The sequence below is a fragment of the Empidonax traillii genome, unplaced genomic scaffold, assembly GCF_003031625.1.
Source record: "Empidonax traillii isolate 1590-97213 ecotype Southwest subspecies unplaced genomic scaffold, ASM303162v1 scaffold12:size2584012, whole genome shotgun sequence".
NCBI classification, from domain to species: domain Eukaryota; kingdom Metazoa; phylum Chordata; class Aves; order Passeriformes; family Tyrannidae; genus Empidonax; species Empidonax traillii.
Genome location: NW_020955205.1, coordinates 253,056 through 271,259, shown reverse-complemented (window position 1 = coordinate 271,259; position 18,204 = coordinate 253,056). Strand labels below are relative to the sequence as shown.

The 18,204-nt window shown below is 52.4% G+C and overlaps 2 protein-coding genes across 3 annotated transcripts in view; one reads left to right on the top strand and one right to left on the bottom strand.

Moving 5' to 3' along the window:
* EDC3 (enhancer of mRNA decapping 3) overlaps positions 1–18,204 on the bottom strand; it is a 649,718-nt gene that overhangs the window by 424,948 nt on the left and 206,566 nt on the right. The gene's annotated exons all lie outside the window — the stretch shown is intronic.
* The window catches only part of LINGO1 (leucine rich repeat and Ig domain containing 1), a 63,709-nt gene that overhangs the window by 11,186 nt on the left and 34,319 nt on the right, over positions 1–18,204 (top strand). The window lies entirely within an intron of this gene.

The following is an 18,204-nucleotide window of genomic DNA, read 5'->3' as shown; positions in this document are numbered from 1 at the left end:
ACACACAACGCACATCTCTGGATCCGTAAATGACCTTGCAGCCATGAAATAATGTCACAGGCCCGGGTGGTGCTTCTGAGTGGCTGGATGTTTGCTCTGTAGGTCCGGGGAGTGAGAGCGCCAGGCCACCCTTGGGGCTCCTCACACTGGGGAGCAGGGCTGGCATTGTTTGCCACAGGAGGGAGCATTCCCCTCATTCCCAAAAAGAAAGGTTTCACTCGCTTCAGGAGGCGCTGAGGGAAGAGCCTTTGACAGGTAACATGCTACTAAAGAAAGCCGCTTTCCCCAGAGAGGGAGAATTGCTGCTGGTGCCTGCAGGAGAGGTGAAAGTGGAGGTGTGACAGAGAGCAGCTCTGCTGCTTTGCCCTACTTGGAGGAGAGACAGCAAGGCGGGATGCAAAGGCACCCTGATAGAAAGACCCTCTGGTGGCATTTGGATGGTGCTGGAGTGGCAAAGAGCCTGTGCCATCCCCGTGGTGGGGATGCAGGAGTGGGGCAGCCAGGACTGGGAGATGGGTGCTGCATCCAGCAGCCCAGATCAAAGGGACCTAGGCCTGCAACATCCACCAGAATGCCTTTAATGCCCAGCCCTGGAGCGGGGAGATTTACTCAAGGGACTAATTTCCTTGCCTGAACGTAAAAAAACTGTGTCAGCTTGACATTCAGGAAACTTTAATACCTTTTTATTCGTTTAGCAGTTTGGTTAATTGCAATGGCTTTTTGTTATTTTTATATACTTATTTTTAATTCATTCCAACTTTGTCCTTAGATACTCTTTGTTCTTTAAAGCTGTTTCATGATGGGTATTTACTGCCTATATTCTGGGTGGATGGGAAATGGAGGAGGGGTACCCCAGCTGCACCCATGTGCCAAAGCTGTAGGTAGCTCTGGTGACACTGGCCAGTCTCAGCAGACTAAGACAAGATATAGAATTGTTTAGACTGGAAAATACCTCTAAGATCACTGAGTCCAACCACTAACCCACCTCTGCCAAGCCCACCACCAAACCATGTCCCCAAGTGCCACATCTACATGTCTTTTAAACAGTTCCAGGCACGGTGACTCCACCAATTCCCTGGGCAGCTTGACAACCCTTTTGCTAAAGAAATTTTCTCTAATTTGCAATCTAAACATCCCCTGGTACACCTTTCCTCTCGTCCTATCAACCTCCACCTGTCAATAACCTCCTGTCAGGTACTTGTAGAGAGAATAAGGTCCCCCCCAAGCCTCCTTTTCTCCAGGCTGAATCCCCCTGGCTCTGCCAGCTGCTCCTGATCAGACACGTGCTCCAAACCCTCCCCCAGTTCTGTTGCCCTTCTATGAACATGTTTCAGCACCTCACTGTCTTTCTTGTAGTGAGGGGCCCAAAACTGAACCCAGAAAAGGAAAATGTCCCAGGGTTTCGCTGTGCTGTTTTCTCTATGAAGTAATTGCTGCTTTCCTTTGGAAAGAAAACTCTGGTTGGAAAGTTTCTATTTTAAAGGACTGGGTTAATCCATGGAAATGTCCAGGTGTAAAGTGAAATGTCGCTGTGCTTGTCTATGTTTTAGATTCACCAGCATTTAACAGAAAATGTTTTCTTCTCTTGAGCTAATTCTTACTGAATTGTCAAAAATAGGAAAAAATAATAATTGCAATAATAATTACACTAGTGGTAACGTGGTTTTGCAGCCAAGTCTTGCTGGAGCTGGCTGTGCCCTGGTATTATCCAGGTAGATGAGCTTGAGTTTAAGCTCCCCTTTGTGTTGGGGAGCCCTGTGGCATTGATACCCCACAGCCTTTAGCACTGGCCAGCTGAGCACCAGGTCCAAACCAGGCCATCAGGCTTCTCGTCACGTTCCTGGGCAGGGCACACTCTGCTTGTCTCCCTGTGGGATGTCATCCCACTGCCCAACTGGATGCTTTTAGGGCTGGGAGCAGTTTTGCCATCCCTGTGCAATCTCAGCTTGCCCTGTACATGAGGCACCGGCAAGGAGCAGAGCTGGACAAAGACGTCAAGAAGCTGTTACGGCTTGTGGGGGAGAGCTTATATAAAAGGATCCATTTTCATTCTGCTGCCTGTCTGCTTCAGTCAAAATACAATGCCGCAGCTAAGGACGTGTTGTGTCACAGCTGACCACAGAGAGCTAATGCATGGCTGCTGCGGTCGGTGCTCCATCTCCCTGCACCACAGCTGTCCTGAGCCCCCACCGCAGCCCCCAGGGCCGCCTTCATCCCTGGCCCCTGGGAGCCCACAGCTCGCCCTGCTGTGAATCATGGCTCCTGCTGAATTGTAGCTCCCAGGAGCGCAAACCACAGTCCTGCTAGGCTCCTCTCCCTGCCAGAGGAACAGCTCTCTGGTGCTCTGCCTGCTCAGCGTGAGCAGCAGCAGCCCCAAGAGCTCGCTGCAGCCCACGGGGGGAGCCCTGGGAGCAGCACTCAGTCATGTCAGTACTCCCTTTCTGCTCAGTGACATGTGTGTACACGTGGACACACACGTACCACGGCACCCTCGAGGTGTCTGGCAGGCGGTATCTTCATTATTTAGAGGCTGTGAAGAGCATCTCTTTGCCTGTCACTATGTGGGCATGTTGCAGGGCCACTGGGGATGACTGGGTGGCTGGGCATGGCAGGGACCTGGAGATAGTGCCTTAGGGATATTTGTGTGCTCAGACCACCTTAGCCAGGGCAGGGTGACAGCAGTGGAGCTGAACCTGTGCTGTGAGCCCGTAGAGATGTGGTATGGAGAGGTGAGCAGTGTGTAGAGACCTGTGTTTCTTTTCCTGTTTTCCAGCATATCTCCACCCATTTCTTGTCAGGATTTATCTCACCTGAACCCCATCCTGTTGAGCTGAACCCTCCATCCCGGGGAAACTTGGCTTTTCTCTCCTGCTGCGTTGGGTAGCAGACACGCTCTGCCCATCCGCTTGGATGTGGCAGAGGTTCACAGGTGTTCTGGGCAAGCCTTTGCTATCATATTTCCCCCCTTCTCCCTTAAAAATCTGTTGCATCTCCTCTGGAAATCTCTGCTGAGGCTGTGTGTTTGGGAGCTCTGGAGAGCAGTGGTTGTCTTGACTTAGAGCAACTTTTCTGGGAGGTGGATGTGTACAGCTCTGCCCTCCAGCAGCACTGCTCCATGATCAGGCACCGTGAGGGATCATCCTCTGGCCACGGCACCACGTCTTTGTTCTCTGTCTGCAAATTGCTCCTTACTGAGGGCTTGGCTCCATGAGCAGAGCCCAGTACAGGAACAGGCAATATGAATCCCAAAACCTCAATGCACTGAGCAATTTTCATCAGAGGTTTTTCACACCTTGCCTTTCCTCTTTCTCCTATTCTTCTCATTTCTCCTTGGTTAGAAAGACATGGAAGCAGGTCTCCTGAGCTTTGCTGGTGAGCTTGCCACCACCCCTCGCCTCTCACTGGTGTGGGCAGAGCAGCTGATGGGGCTGTAGGGGTGCAGTGGCAGTGGAGCTGCAAAACTCTTCCCAGCGCTGGCTAGACCAAGGCAGAGGGCACCAGCCATCTCCCACCCCACCCCCCCTAGATGTCACTTGCTTTTAAATGTACTGGTAGTTTAAAATAAGAATAACCTGCTCTGGGGCTTCTTAAACCGTGGAATTAAATATGGTTCTGGTCTCTAGGCAGAGTCTGACTCTTCAATTCTAAATCTGCTCAGCCAAGCGAAATATTGCAGGGGGGAAAGAAATCAATATTTCTTAGGCCCAGCACGGAGAGGAAGCTGTCTGTGTGTGGCTGCAGGCGTGCAAGTGCACACACGGGCACATGAGGCTGGGGGTGGGAGGGTGCAAGGGGAAAACCGCTGAGAGACAAGATGGGGAGGAGGACACAGTTGCTCGTGGTGCCAGAGCTGTGTGTGCTGCTTCAGGAGAGGTGTGGGGGTGAGTCCATCCCACCCAGGTGTGTGACACCATGGTTCTCTCCACGGGGTTCCCAGCACAGTCTTTTAGAGAAGGAAACACAGTTTTTTCGGTTTTAAGACATGTAATTTAGTGGTCAGCAAGAGCCTGTGAGCTTGTTGCAGAGCAGGTGCTCTGTGGCTGTCCTGGTTTCTAGTACCTGGTAGGTGAAGCTGAGCTGTGCAGGAGATGGGAATAATCAGGGATTCTAGCTGAGTGAATGACTTTCCCCGTGACCCACAGGGTCCATCATTTGGAGGATGGCAGTGGTTCAGATAATGGATAGTGTGCTTTCTGCTTTCACTATTCACTCGGAGGACTGATCTGGATGCACCACATGCAGCACTGTGTGGCCCATGGCAGCGTACCCTGGGCATGGCTGTCCTTTCCACAGTCTTTCTCTTGCCCAGAGGATGCATGGGGAATGGCCCCTGGTATCTGCTCTGGGAGCATTGCTGAAGGTTCCCATCCTTCCCTGCAGAAGGGATGTGCTATAGCTGGGGGTTGTAGTGCAGGGGCAGGTGAAGCTGCTTTTGCCAGGTCTAAGTTCTCCAGGTAGTTTCTATCCAACCCTTCTTCCCACTGTCACTGCCTTGCAGAGTCAAGATGTTCTCCCTCTTTGCCACTGTGCCTCCTCTGTGGTGTGTGTGGTGCTGGGAGGAGGGAGCTGTGCCACTGTGTTGGGATCAGGAGCGGAGGAGGAACTCCATCTGCAGTGAGAAGGACAAATGTTACTGACCTACTCTGGCATCTGACCAAACCACAGACACTCACCCCTCCCAAAAAGCCTCTCTGATGGCTTAATTTCTTAATTGCTGTCTGTGATCAGGATGTCAGCTCTGGCTCTCTTCCAAGATATGTCACAGGCTGGTGCTCCCTACCACCTTGCTTGGTCACTATTTTCAGCTTACCTGCATAGCTGGCTGAAGAATCTCCCATCCCCATTTAGGGCACCTCTGCTGCCCTGAGGGCATCGGGACAAGTACTGAGGGAGTTCAAAATATCTAGGAGTGCCCGTTCAGGGCCCCGCCTCCAAGGCTGTCTTGTGTCTTGGCCAGAAAATGAGGGTTGGAGCTGAACTGTGTGTTCTGAGATCCTAGGTAGAGTCCAGCACAGCACCTGGAAGAGGTGAAGTCCTCAGATGCCCAGTGCTAGACTCAGAATGGAGAACTGGAGAGCATGGCGGGGTGCCTGGGGGTGAGGGGACCCCAAGGAGAGCTGTCCTCTGTGGGGTCTGCCACTGGGCTTATGGGAATTCCCAGTGGCTCCAGCTGTGCAGATAAGGCAGTGCCATGAACACATGCAGCAGGAGCTTACAAGCTGCAGCACAGTAAGGCTCTATATCTCAATAAGTAGCACTCCAAGGCAGACCTGAAAATAAATATTTGAAGAGGAAATAGTAATCTGTCTTCTATTGTCTCCCTCTCTCTCTCTCTCCCCCTCTCTCTCCCTCTCCCCCCCTCCTTTTCCTGTCTTTTACATCTGACTGAACACAAGAGTTCGTTGTCAAAGGGGGTTTGTTTTCGTGTGGGTTTTCTTCTTCTTTTTTTTTTTTTTTTTTTTTTCCCCTTTCTCTACTCTCCTAAGGAGGAATCTACACTGTTAACAGCCCCCTACAGCAGCAAGGGCTGTCTTCATGCCAAGCTTGTCCATGCCCAGGATGCTGGGTGCTTGTTTGTCTCTCTCTGCGCTTAGTTTGTTTGCTGTGATAAAACACAAGTAGACGGCTCTTTCTTCTCCGGGGAACAGACGTGATGGGATCAAGCTGCCTGAAGTCTGTAAATGTGGTTCAGCCTGACCCTACAGTAGGTTTCTTCATTCTTTGCAGGTCAGAGGTACCATGAGGGATATGGTGTTCCTGGTCCCTGTTCTTAGTGGAAAAGGTTAAAACAGGGCCAGGAGGAGGCAGCTGGCCTTGTGCCTTCCTGGAAAAGGGAGTAAGGTACTGCTAAGCTGTGAATAGGTGTGAAGGTGGGGGCTTGTGGAACTGCCTGTACTCCATTTCAGACAGAAGGCAGGCTACTGAGGTGGTGGATTTTCACACAGGAGTGGAAAAATCAGCCTCTTGCCTGGCACTGCCTGCTAGTGGGTCACCAAAGAGGGGGTCACCCACACAGACATGGTGTGCCTCCCGTGTGTGGGGGAGCTGTCAGCAAGGCCCTGCATGGACAAGAGGGGGTGAGAGTAGGGGTGCTGCATGCAGAAGCTAGTCGTGGAGAAGCAAATGCAGAGTCAGCCCACGGGCTGTGTGATCTCCCTCTCTGCATCTGGGGATCCGTGGGCTGGGAAAGGAGCATTGGCATCATCTAGAGCCCTCCTCCAAGCGTGAAGGGAAGTGTTGGGAGAAATCAACTGTAAAAGTAGAGGTGAAGAGTGGTAGTGAGAAGGGAACAGGGAAGAGAAAGACTCCAAAGAGGAAATGGGACTGAAAAACGCGGAGGTAGTTTAAGGATATCTGAGACGTCACAGGCAAGGGAGATGGGGTGGGGAAGATGTAACTTTGGGAGAAGTCTTCTCAGACTGACTGAAAATGTTTGCTAAGCTTCTTGGCTATATTTAGCAGGCTCCGTGCCCTTTGGAGAGTTCTTCAGGCAGATGGCGGTGGAGCGGTTTGCCAAATGGTGGAAACCGTGTCAGAAGGGGGTGCCCAGCACTTGGGGAAAGAAGTTTAATGTCAGCTTCACCCTTTCTGCAGCAAAGCCAAACAGTTCGCTTTGCTGCCCACTGGACAGGGCTGCCAGGTGGCTAAATACTTGCTTGTAAGTTAGCAGTGGGAAACAGGCAATGTAAAGCCAGATTGGACTCTTCCTCCTGTGCAGGATGGTCTCTGCAAAGCCGGGTTGGGTAGATCCATTACAGGGGCAGGAAAAGGAAATCTCAAAGCCAGTGAGCCTGGGCACTGCGTTGACATCTCTCAGTCCCTCACTAGCATGGTCATAGGCCATTAGTCAGGTGTGTGCAGCCTCTGGCAGTGTTAGCTTTAAACCAATATGCAGAGAAAAACAGCTTTTCTCTCTAGGGAAAAAAAAAAAAAAAAAAAGCTGCTTGGTCTGTATCTGTGCAGTATCTCCCTGAATGGGTTATGGCTGGAATGAAATTTCCAGGCACTAATGCAATAGAAGTACTCGTAATTTGTGTGTGTGCATGTGTGGGAATAGGTAGCACACCAATCCCACGGCTCTGGGCAGCATTCCATATGGTCCTGCGCTTCTTGAGCGTGAGCTCACCTGTAAAATGGCTTCGTGGCTTGCTTTGGGTGTCTCTTCATCACACCTGAGGCATGCCAAAAGAATTTTGTGGAGGCAAGGACAGTGACCACAGAGATGTGCACAGAGATTCTTCCCAAGGTAGTACTAACCCTGCCTGCATGAGTTCTTCCAAATCATGAAGCTGCCCAACTCCCCGCTCTCTGCACACCTCCACTCCAGAGGCATAAGGTTATTTTAAAAACAAGTAAATATTAAAACACTGGCTTCCTTTTATTTGCTGCCTGGAGTTGGAGCCTGGTGTTTCCATGTTCTCCAGGCAGGAGTGCTGGGCCTCTCTCCTTTCCCCTCAGTTTCTAATGAAAGCCAAGCTTCCTGTGTCTTAACGTGACTCCAGGGGCTGGGGCTTGGAGAAACTCTACCTCTGTAATGCTGGCAATAAAATCATAAGAGCTGGCTACGCCGCTGTAAAACTTTTATTGTGTGGGGAGAGGAACGGTGAATCCTCCCTCTCTCCCTTCTCCCCTGCCCTGCAGCTCTTCAACTCTCACTCTGCTCCTCCTCCTCCACGGCTCTGAGACTTTGTGCCAGACAGCACCGAGCGCATCCCATTTTGCTCTGCTCCTGCTCCCCTTGATGCCCTCCCCATCCTGCATCACTGGAGCTGGTTTGCCACCGTCCTGGCCTCGCTGTGCCCCACTGGCAGGGCTGCCCCTGCCTCCATTCTTTTTCCTTAGGATGCCGTGTGGCTGCTCAGCTGTGCATCACTCTGTTTGTGGCGTGATCCAAAGGAGGAGAGCTGTAATAGCTCCCTGTGTGGTTAGGCCATCCGTGCATTTTGCATTTCATGGCGACTGGGAGCATCGTCTGCCTTCCCACACCATCCCTTACGTATTTATAGATCTCAGCAGCGTTATCCGTGTGGATGCAGATCGTGCATGACGGTTTTCTATAAATACAAATGCTCTGTAATTATCGTTAGAACTATTTAGCCCAATTCAAAGGTAGATTAAATAATGAATGTGTGTGTGATATGCCTGTCGACATCAACAAATGGAAAGAGACATCTCTGGGTGCGTATCTGGAGGTTTCCCTGGTGAAGGAGGTGGGGGAGGAGAGCGGGGAAGGAGCTGAGCTGTGTTGCTTCAAGTGCCTCTTTCTCAGGGGTTCGGGCGGTGAGGTGGGGACCGATGGGCACACTCGGCTCCACGGCAGGATTTTGGGATCTACGAGACACCGTGCCAAGGGATGGACAAGGAGGATTGGCACAGGCAGAAGACATTGGTATTTTCAGCTGCCCATAGCCGTGCATCTTTTCCCTCCTCTTGCACTGCCCTCGGGAGCAGCGGGAGGTAATTTCCCCCTAGAACGCTGATGGAGAGCCATGGGAAGGCATGTGATAGGGCTGCCCAAAGCCTCTGACCCCTTGTTTCCTCGATTCCTTCTGAGGCCGTGCATGCCCTGGCATGTTTCCCTTCCTGCTGGTCTCACCCTGGCCACAGCAGAGCCCTCTGGGGATACTGGCTCTCTCTCCTGTTTTGGCTGTGCTCTTGTCCCTGCCATCCCTTGGGAAAGGGAAGCAGAGAGCTCTAGAACGTGAGGCTGGGGATAGTCCCCTGGGCAGTTCTTGCTGAGGATGGATGTGGCTTTATTAGCATCCCGAAGGGTTGCAGCAGGGCGGGACTGACATCCTCAAGAAGAGGATGGATATATGGGAACTCCTAAACACTGTGTGTGCCCAGGGCAGGGAGTTTGCAAAGCTGATGGAAGGACGAGGTAGAGTCACCACTGCCTTTAATACAGGAACCTGTGTCCCCCTGCCTTTTCCCCTCTCCCAGGTGCAGCGAAGCCTCGACTCACAGGTCACAGCCCCATTAGCTCCTGTGATGGATCTCAGCCCTTTCCTGGTTCCCTGTCACACTGTGGGCTTCTTCCCTACCCTGGGGACAGCAGCATCAGGAGCATCGAGGGAAGTGGGGCTGGGAGAAAGGGCTCCATCACAGTAACTAATAACTGTGTGCTGACAAATTGAATTATACCTTTTCCAGTTGCCTGCACTATTGATCAGAGAAAAGGTTTGTATTTTTGTTAGGCTTTTTTTTTTTTTTTTCTCTTTCCTTTTAAGTTACAGTTGCAATGTCCTGGGGGCTTATAATGAACTAAATAAGGTCAGGTTAGCAGAAGAATCAAATATGCTCTGGCAGCAGAAGCGTGGGCTTTTCCTGGTGACTGAGTGGAGGGGAAAGCAGCCAGTAGCTCCTGCTCCTCCATGCCCTAGTGCATGGGAGTGTCCTGCCACAGTCTCCTGCTTCCTGGAGGGCTGCTTGGAAAAGGGGTGATGCAGGTGGGCTGTGCAAGTGTGACTGTGCTTGGCCTGATCCTGAGCAGCGGGGCAGGAGCTGGTGGGGGAAGTGGGACCCACCAGGTTTATCCGTCACTTGCCCCAGCTTGTGCCGAACTGCACTGCCTGGGCAGCTTGATTGGCCCCTGCCCTGCCTGGGAGGCTGCCAAGGCAGGCGGGAGATTCCCAGTGGGATGCAAGGAGCCAGGATGTGGCCAGGCACAGCACTTGCCTGGTAGCTCTCTGTGGGGTCCCTGCCTGGGGAAGCTGATGGTGTTTGGTTCTTTGCTCCCATGCCGAGATCCTGCTGTGAACTCAATTAAAGCTGTGTTGGGGAAAGAGGGAATAAATTACCCCGACGAAAAAAGGATGAGTAAAACAGCCACGTGCAGACAAATGCCAGCCCACCTTTGCAAGGCTTTATTGAACTCGGACACGTGTCACCTTGGCAGCAGAAGCTTCAAGGAAAGGGGAGCATCCCTGGTGTCCCCGTTGATGTCCCCACTCGTGGGCTGGGACTGGAGCAAGATCAGGCTGTTGCAGGAGAAGCAGAGAATTGAGGTAACCTATCAGTGACAGGGCAGAGTTGAGCTTGGAAGCTGCACTCAGGTGAAGATTTGCAGAGGTAGCAGTGTCTGGCTGAGGGGAGGGCAGTTGCAGGTCCAGCAAGCGGCTCCAGCAGCTTGTGTGTCCCATTCTCTGTTTAACCTGCTGCTCCCAAAGGGAAATCCAAGGGATGTGTAATGCCATGGCCAGCTCCACAGCCATGGGACGGTGCTCAGGCTTGGCCTCACGCCACCTCTCAGTGAGCAGCAGAAGCAGGGACATTCGCATCTTGTTTTTGTGTAACTCTGTTTACAAAGACCTTGATTGAAATCCTGGCTGCCCTGGGGTGGATCTGGATGCTCTCCAGAGCTGTCTGTGTGCTGGCAGAGCTGCCGCACTCCACACGGCAGGTTTTCCCACTTTGCACACAAATCCTGTCCCTGGTGACCCGGGAGCCCCAGGCTTTGCAAGGGAAGGCTCTGCCAGGGCCAGTTCCCAGCCTGCCCTGTGTCCCCCTGCTGTACTGGAGCTCGCTTCTCTTCTGGACAGTACAAAATTTGCTGATACGGGCAAAGGCCAACAAGCTGTCACTACCTGTCTTAGAGTATTGGGTCTTGGTGGAAAAAGAGATCAGGGCCCCATCCTGCTCAGTGTGACGAGCAGCTGGGGACAGTCTGGGCACAGACCTGATGCCTCTGCTCTTAATTGCAACCTTCCTCCTCCCACACTGCCCTGCTTGAGAGTCCAGCCACATCAGGTGCCGGATTAACATTCTTGGCACAGTGTAACTCCATCACCATTTCTATTAAACTCATTTGCTATCTAAAGGAATTAATTTTCCACTTTGTTTGCCCGTGAGGGGAAAAAAAAAAAAAAAAAAAAAAGCCCTCTGAGCTGAGGCCCTAGTGATTGAGGAGGGGGAGTAGAGTTGGGTGTCACATCCCCTCCTTCAGCTAGGAGGAGGGACAGTGTTCCCACCATCCATGCAAGAAGATGCCCCATCTTTATGTTTCCACCATGCTCTTGGAAGGAGGAGCTGCCCATTGCTGGCACCAAGGCTACTGCTTGCTTTCTCAAGCAAATGCCACTGTTTCACCCTAGTGTGAGTCCTTGAAAAAATAAATTGTCCCCTTTTCACCAGGGATATCCCTGGACTTCGGGAAGCTTGATCACCTTCCAAAAGTCAGGTTTCATTGGAGTCTACAGCAAGTTCAGGGAAGGTAGAGCCAAGCTGGCTTCTCTCTGCCTGCTCCCCCATCTCCTTGCGTGTCTCATGCTTCAGTCAGTCACTCTGCAACAGGCTCACGAGCTGGATTCCTTCCCCTGCCTAGGGTTTGGGGCCTGTCTGTGTGTTTGGGCACACCAGGGAGGAGGAAAACAAGGGTACAGGGGTGCCAGAGGGAGAACTCTGTGTGTGTGTAGCATGTGAGCTTCATTGCTTGCATCTGTGCATCCCCTCCAGGAACTCTGGGGCTCTTGCTGAGAGCCCCCCCATGGATTATCACCTCCCCTATGAGTACCTCCTGCCTGGAAAACAGAGGGAGATGCTCTGTAGCCCTCTGTGCCACTGCTTTCAAGGTCGGAGGCTGCTGGTAATTGATCTACAGCCTCGCTATAAATCTGATACCGAGAGGAACATTCCCTGCTGCCTCCCACCAGCAGCATCCATCCTGCATGGCTCGGCCAGCCTGGTCATCAGCAAGGGCAGGGAGGCTTTAATCACCCCCCCTGCCTCTGCCAGGCAGGATTTGGCTCTGCAGCTGGCCTTGCTGGCTCCCAGCTCTGCACACACCCTGTGCTGCTTGTTGAGGTTCCTCCTGAAGTCACTGAACCCCTGCCTTGGTCTGCAGACACAGGACAGGAGAGTAGAGGGACTGACATGGGATCTGGGAAGCAACGCTGGGGCCAAGTGGGGGATCCTAGTGAGTTTTGGATATCTAGCATGGCTTTGAGTGCCCCACAGGACCCAGAGTTTATGGTGTTCTTCCAGTAGATGGGAAATATGGCTCCAAGGTAGGCAGAGGAGCAGTTTCCCAGGGAGCCTGTGGAGCCTTGTGTAATGGGAGAAGAAGAAAGGTGGTGGTGACCACCAAATGTGGAGCACTGGGCCACCCTCCTCACGTGGTGGCTACCAGCTGGATACCAGGCTGGTCCCTGGCTGCTGTCCCTCTGCCTGATGGACTGGCACGGTCAGAGCCATGGAGGCAGCTGCTGCTGGCATTGGAGCTTCTGGGTGTCTTTCACAAATTAAATTGGAGCCCCTTGAAAATGGCAGCGCTTTGTAACTGCTGAATGTTTCCCTTCATCATTGTCGTCGTCATGGTTTGTAGCTGAACTGCAGCTCCCTTAAGGACCATGGCAGCTTTCAGCCCAGAGCAGGGCTGGCATCAAGCCCTCCTCACCTGCCCCAGAGGTAAAGCTCTGCTGTCCCTGTCTCTTCCCATGGGATCAGTCCTGTTCCCGGGGTATTATCTTGCTTCATCTGAAGATTAACCAGTTTCCCTCCTACAAATCGTTTCTCAGTGGCTGGTACTAATGGAAAAGAAGAATAATCAAGCCGGTGTAAACCCCCTGCTACCTGTGACTCTCGCTGCAAAGCCCGTTAATGAGCCAGCTCAGGTTGTGCTAATTACTGTAACCCTGGCAGGCCAGGTGAGAGCACCAGGAGTTAACTAACACTCAATTAACCCCTGGTTGCTCACAATGATTTCCGCAGCCATCAGAGAGTCAACATGGAAACAGTGACAGGCAGGAGGCAGATAAGGCTGTGTACAACTGGGGAGGTGACAACTTTCCTGTCTGGCACGGGAGCACATGAGGGACCCCAGCCTACACTGCTGAGCGCTTTAGCTGCTCTTGCCTGATGACTTGGGGCACCTTGGAGCCCCTCTTTAAGGCAGGAGTGTTAGGTCCCAGCTGCCTCTCCATTCCTTGATGCCCCCATCCCTGGAAGCACCCAGCTAGATGGATGCAGGGAGCATCCAGCCCTGTGCAAGAAACCAGGGCAGGTGGGATGGAGAAACCAGGAGGGGTTGTGGTGGTTGGGATGGTCTTTCACCAGGAGCACGGTCTGCATCCCATTGGTCTCAGGGAGCTTTTGGCCGTGGTGTATCTCATGCCAGCAAACCTGCTGGCTCCCATGACACCTTGGCTGCAGGACTAGGATGTGTGGGGTTGGGGCCATCCCAGCCCCTTGCATCTCACAGGGTGGGCACCCCACAGGCTGTGCAAGTGGGCTGGGGCAACCCTGACAATGCACTGAGCCGCTGCCCAGAATTTGCCCTGCAGTTGCTATGGTGACACTGCCGTTTCTTACCTCACTGGGGGAAAAAAAGCCTCCAAACATTTAATTCTGCAGCCCACCTGGGAGCCTTTTAAACTCCCCATTCGGTGTTTGACACGTAATAATTTTTCTGCTTGTAAGATTACCCTAAAATGCTCATTCTCTTTCTCGAAATCTCAGCAGTGGAGCCTCAGAAAGAAATCAGCATAAAAAATACCAATACGAGTTTCAAATGCCAATTTGTCATTGTCACCGGGAACAGGCAGTGACAGGCACCGGGGAAGGAAGCACAGCAGCACGAGTCGGGGCTGACAGTGCCGGCACAGTGCAGCCACTGCCGACCAGCTCCCGTGGGAGATGCCACAGCAGAGAGCTGAGCCCAGGGATGAGAGGGGAGAGGAGGAGGTGATGAGTGGAAGCAAGGAATCTGGGGAGGAGAGCTGGTCCTGGTTGGCAGCAGGGAGGGCTTTGATCTCCTGCCCCACATGCATGGTGATGCCGTTGCTCAAGAGACTCATCACTGCTCTAGTCATCAATGCAAGAAGGAAAATAAGATAAAACATCCCTTAAGAAAGTGAAGGAAGACTTGGCTCAGTTTCCCCAGCCTGACTCGTGCTCCCCAGGTTGACCTGGGATCCCCCCAGATTTCCCGGATGGTGCGGGGGAGCAGAGCCCAGCCCTGCCAGGCTCCCAACCTTGACATGCAAATAAATATAGTTAAAACTGTCAGGTGCCGGGTGCCATGGTGCCAAGAGGCACTTGGGTACCACCAGGGGGACCCCATCATATGGCTGTTCATGCTTGGGTATCCGCACACCTTCCCAAGCAGATGGTCTGCTCCACAGCACTGGGATCCAGCAAGCCTGTGGAGCAATTTAATCTCCAGAAATAATTTAATATGGCTTCCTCCAGAGTATGCTGTTTTGGGGTTTTTTTCCCTGGCCAGCCATAGAATAATTTAATCCTGCCTTCTGTGTGAAGGTCTATTTTTGAGCTTGCCACCTGAAGAGTGTTTTAATCCCACAACTCACAAAGTAATTCAATCCTCTCCCTTGGTGAGTAATTTAATCCTCTAATTCCAGGGTAATTTAATCCCCTCCCTGGGGAATAATGCAATAATTTGATCCTCCATTTCCAGAGTAATATGATCCTCTACCTGAGAAGCTCAAAACTTTAAACCAGCCACCTGTCTGTCTGCAGGCACTTGCCATCCCTGCAAAATGCTCCCTGCCTTGCAAGGATCTTGATATTCTTCCAGTAAATCCAATCCCACACTAGTTGGGGTAATCCACGAAGGTCCAGAATGGGCAAAACCATTTGGCACTGCCTGACCTTGGGGCATTTGAGCCTTTGAGTGTGTGATTGCATCATTTCAATTCTTCCTCAACCGATTAATCCATTTGCTGATGAATTAATCTGGCCGGTGCCATGGTTGTTGAAGCAGGGCAGCCTTTGCCCCCACTCTGGGGGGCTGCTGGTGTGAGGGAGGGTTCTTGCCGGCGTGTTTTGGCCCTAGTACTCAGTTCTATGTATAAATATATATATATATATATATATATATAAATAGGGAATATCTTCCCATCAACCTGGAAGGGCAGTGCTGTGTCCCCTCACCCAGCAGGTCTGGCTTTTGAAATGTTTTAACCCCAGGTGCCACTGGGTGAGGACCCCCTTTCACTGGGGGTCTGCAAGCAAGGTGCCAGCATCTGAGTCTTCTGCCAAGGAGCTGGTGCAGAGACTGCCTGCTCTTGGAGCTGAGCACCCCTGCCCTGCCACAGCATCCTGGACACACCCACTGCCTCTGTCCACACTGTCACCTCACACGGGGCCTTTGGGCACGTCACAAGCCACCTCCCAGCATGGAATTCCACCTTGAAGGCAACAGAGGCTCCCTAGGGGGTGGCATGAAAGAGAGATTCACGGCAGGAGTCTGGCTGGTTTACAACTCCTCCCCCTCATTTCTGTTCTAGGAAAGGCTCACGGTTAATAGGAGAAAGAATTTCCTTCGTTGAGATGTTAAAAAGAGAAATACCAATAATGATAGTGTCCATTTCCATGCAGAGAATGATCTGTGGAATATGCAGAATAGAAATATTTCCCCTTCCCTCTAAAGACTGTGACAGTTTGTACTCAGGAGAGGGATTAGCATGCTAAAAAGGAAATAACACCCTTAAAAAAAATCCTGTGGAAGGGGAAAGAGAGGGTGAGGTGAGGCAGTGGGGCAGGAGGAGAGACCTGGCAAAGAGGGAAGCACTGAAGGGCCATGTTGGCCCCAGGTTTTTTGTTGCCAAGGCATAGATGGGATGATGCCAAAGCATAGATGGGAAGGTGCCAGAGTGGGAGGACAGCGGGGGATGGGGTCAGAGCCCACCCACTGCCCAATGCTGGGCAGCCCCACCCACACACTGTGTGGCCCTTTGGCACTGGGTGATCTGTCCTGCATCACCCGTCACATGCCCCTGGGGAAAAGTGATGAGGCTGAGGCTGGGATTATTCTTATTGTTTAATCCCACTGTCATATTAGTGCTTAAATCTTGGAAGCCAAAAGAGAGGCAAGTGGTTTGGAGGACCAGAGCCAACTTCCGTCATTCCTTGACTGTAGCTCCTGTCTGCACTGCGTTGGAATTAACTCCCTGTTCCCCCCACCCTGGGGCAACCCCATCACCCACCACAGCTCTCTGCAACCTCCCTCTGGGGCTGCACTGGGCTCAGAGGTGCCAATGATAATTGTCTTTCCTAGGGACAGAGAACACAAGCAAAAATCCTTGCCTGGGCTAAACAGAAATCATTGCTCGTTCCACTGCATGCTTTATATGCTCCAGAGCCCCCCGGGACTGCTAAAATTCTGCTTTTAAAACTCTGCTTTATACAAAAGTCTGTCCTGGATATGTCATCTCACATTCTAACGTGATATATTAGACAAATAATTCTTTATGTGCAAAGCGTTCCTAAGTACCTGCAGGCCACAGGGAAGAGAGAGAGGGGCCTGAATATCTTTTAAAATCCCATTCTAAATGTTTCCACTTCAAAGTCTCTTTTGCAGATTCTGTTCCGTGCCACATCTCGTGCCCACAAGTCAGCTCTGCCGGTGCCTTCTGGGCCGTGGTGATGCCCTGTGGCCATGCCCTGTGGGGCAGTGATGGGCTTGTGCTGTTGTGCTGTGTCTCCCAGATGTTGTAGCCTTGTATCAGGGTGGGGGGAAAAGAGCAGGGGAGAAGTCTCTCCTTTTACTCCTTGAAAAACAAGCCACTCTCCTTAAGCAGTCTTGGTGTTCACTCACCTCTCTTCCCCTCCTAATGAGTTGGTTTTTGTTCTCCTGTATCACGTCTGGATGCACATTGGCGGGTAATTGATGGACAGGACCAGACCTCTGAAAGCTATCAACGTAGCCACTGTGAAATCACACGTCCAAATATGTTTATCTTCTCAGCTTTTTGGGCCCAAGTGCTCTTGGATAAAGATTTCCGTACTTCAAGGAGGAGAGCAAATTTCCTTCAAAATGTCAGCATTTTGAAATGAGAGATAAAAGGAAAGACACAGGGGCTGCTTAAACTTTGCAGTCATGGCGAAGCAGAGCAGTGTGGCTCAGAGGGAAGGAACTGGAGCTCAGCAATGGGCAGGCCTCGGTTTTTTGGGGTGGTGGTGGTCCCCTAGGGATCTGGGTGCTGCCCTGTGATGGGTGCATCTCCCATGGTAACTTCCAGCCAGCATTCAACCCGCTCCTCTCAGCCTGGTTTCCCCAGGAGACATCCCAGCAGTTTGGCATCTGGGTGTCTTCTCCTGCTCTGAGCTGAACCCCTGGTTTTTGGCACAGGCGAGTCCCTGGAGTCACACCACTCCATCCATCCCAGCTTGGAGGGAAGTGTCCATGCACCTTGTGTTGCTGCAGCATATGAGGAAGGGGCTGTGGCTGCTGCTGAGCCGCTTTGCTCTGCCAGCACTGGGACAAGGCTGTCCTGTAGCTGCTGCCTGCTGGGGCTGAGTGGCAGGCAGTGGCCCCACAGTGCAGGGCTCATGTCCATGCCAGCACACCCTGCCTGCCTTCAGCATGGCTTTCGGGTGCTCTTTGAGTAATTCTGGTGTGCAGAAATCACTCTCCACACAAGCACCTCTCTCTCTTGCACGGCAGCAGCAGATGTTAGATGTCAGATGTCAGCTGTGGGCATGGGAGGACAGCGGGCGAGCCGCAGCCAGGGAACCGGGAGGATTTCCCCTACCAGCCGGGAGGACGGAGAACATTCCTGCCACCTGGGCACAGCCATCCTCCCCGACCAGATCGTGGTGGGGCCGCCCACGGCCACCACGGAGACATTTCAGGCAAACCACGAGCCCTTCTGTGTTGCAGACAGAGCAGCCTCAGTGTGCTCCCTGCATGCTGCTGATTGACAGCAAAGACGCACGACCGCACATCTTGTTTTCAGCAATCTGGGTGTTTGTGTTGGCAGAGCCTGGCTCACGCTAACGACAGGAGCTGCCTCTCACTGTCAGCAGTGGCTCTGCCGTCGCTGAGCCTTTGCACACCCACCTCTTCCTCAGAGTTGCCAGCAGTTCTGCCAGCCTCTGCTCCTGGCACCGCTCGCATGGGCCACCCGCGGCCACAGTCCTGGCAGGCACCCACTCTCTGCCCTCTCGCAAGCACAGGTTTTGCCCCTCTTTTGGCATAGCCCTGTTTCTCACTGTCCCCCTGCCATCCTCCCCCTCCCACTGTCCCGAGGTGCTGCTCACGCACTGGGATGAAGGCTTAGTCTGCTTCCAACTGCACTCCTCAAGTCGTCTGCTTTAAATACCGACAGCGTGTGAAGTGAGGAACCCTTGTGGGTTTGCTGCAGAGCTCCTGGGGGATGATGTGGTTTGTGCTAAGCAAGAGCTAGGAGTATAGGCTGAGAGTGGTCCCTCTGGGCTCTCTCATCACTCCGTCTCCAAACTCCT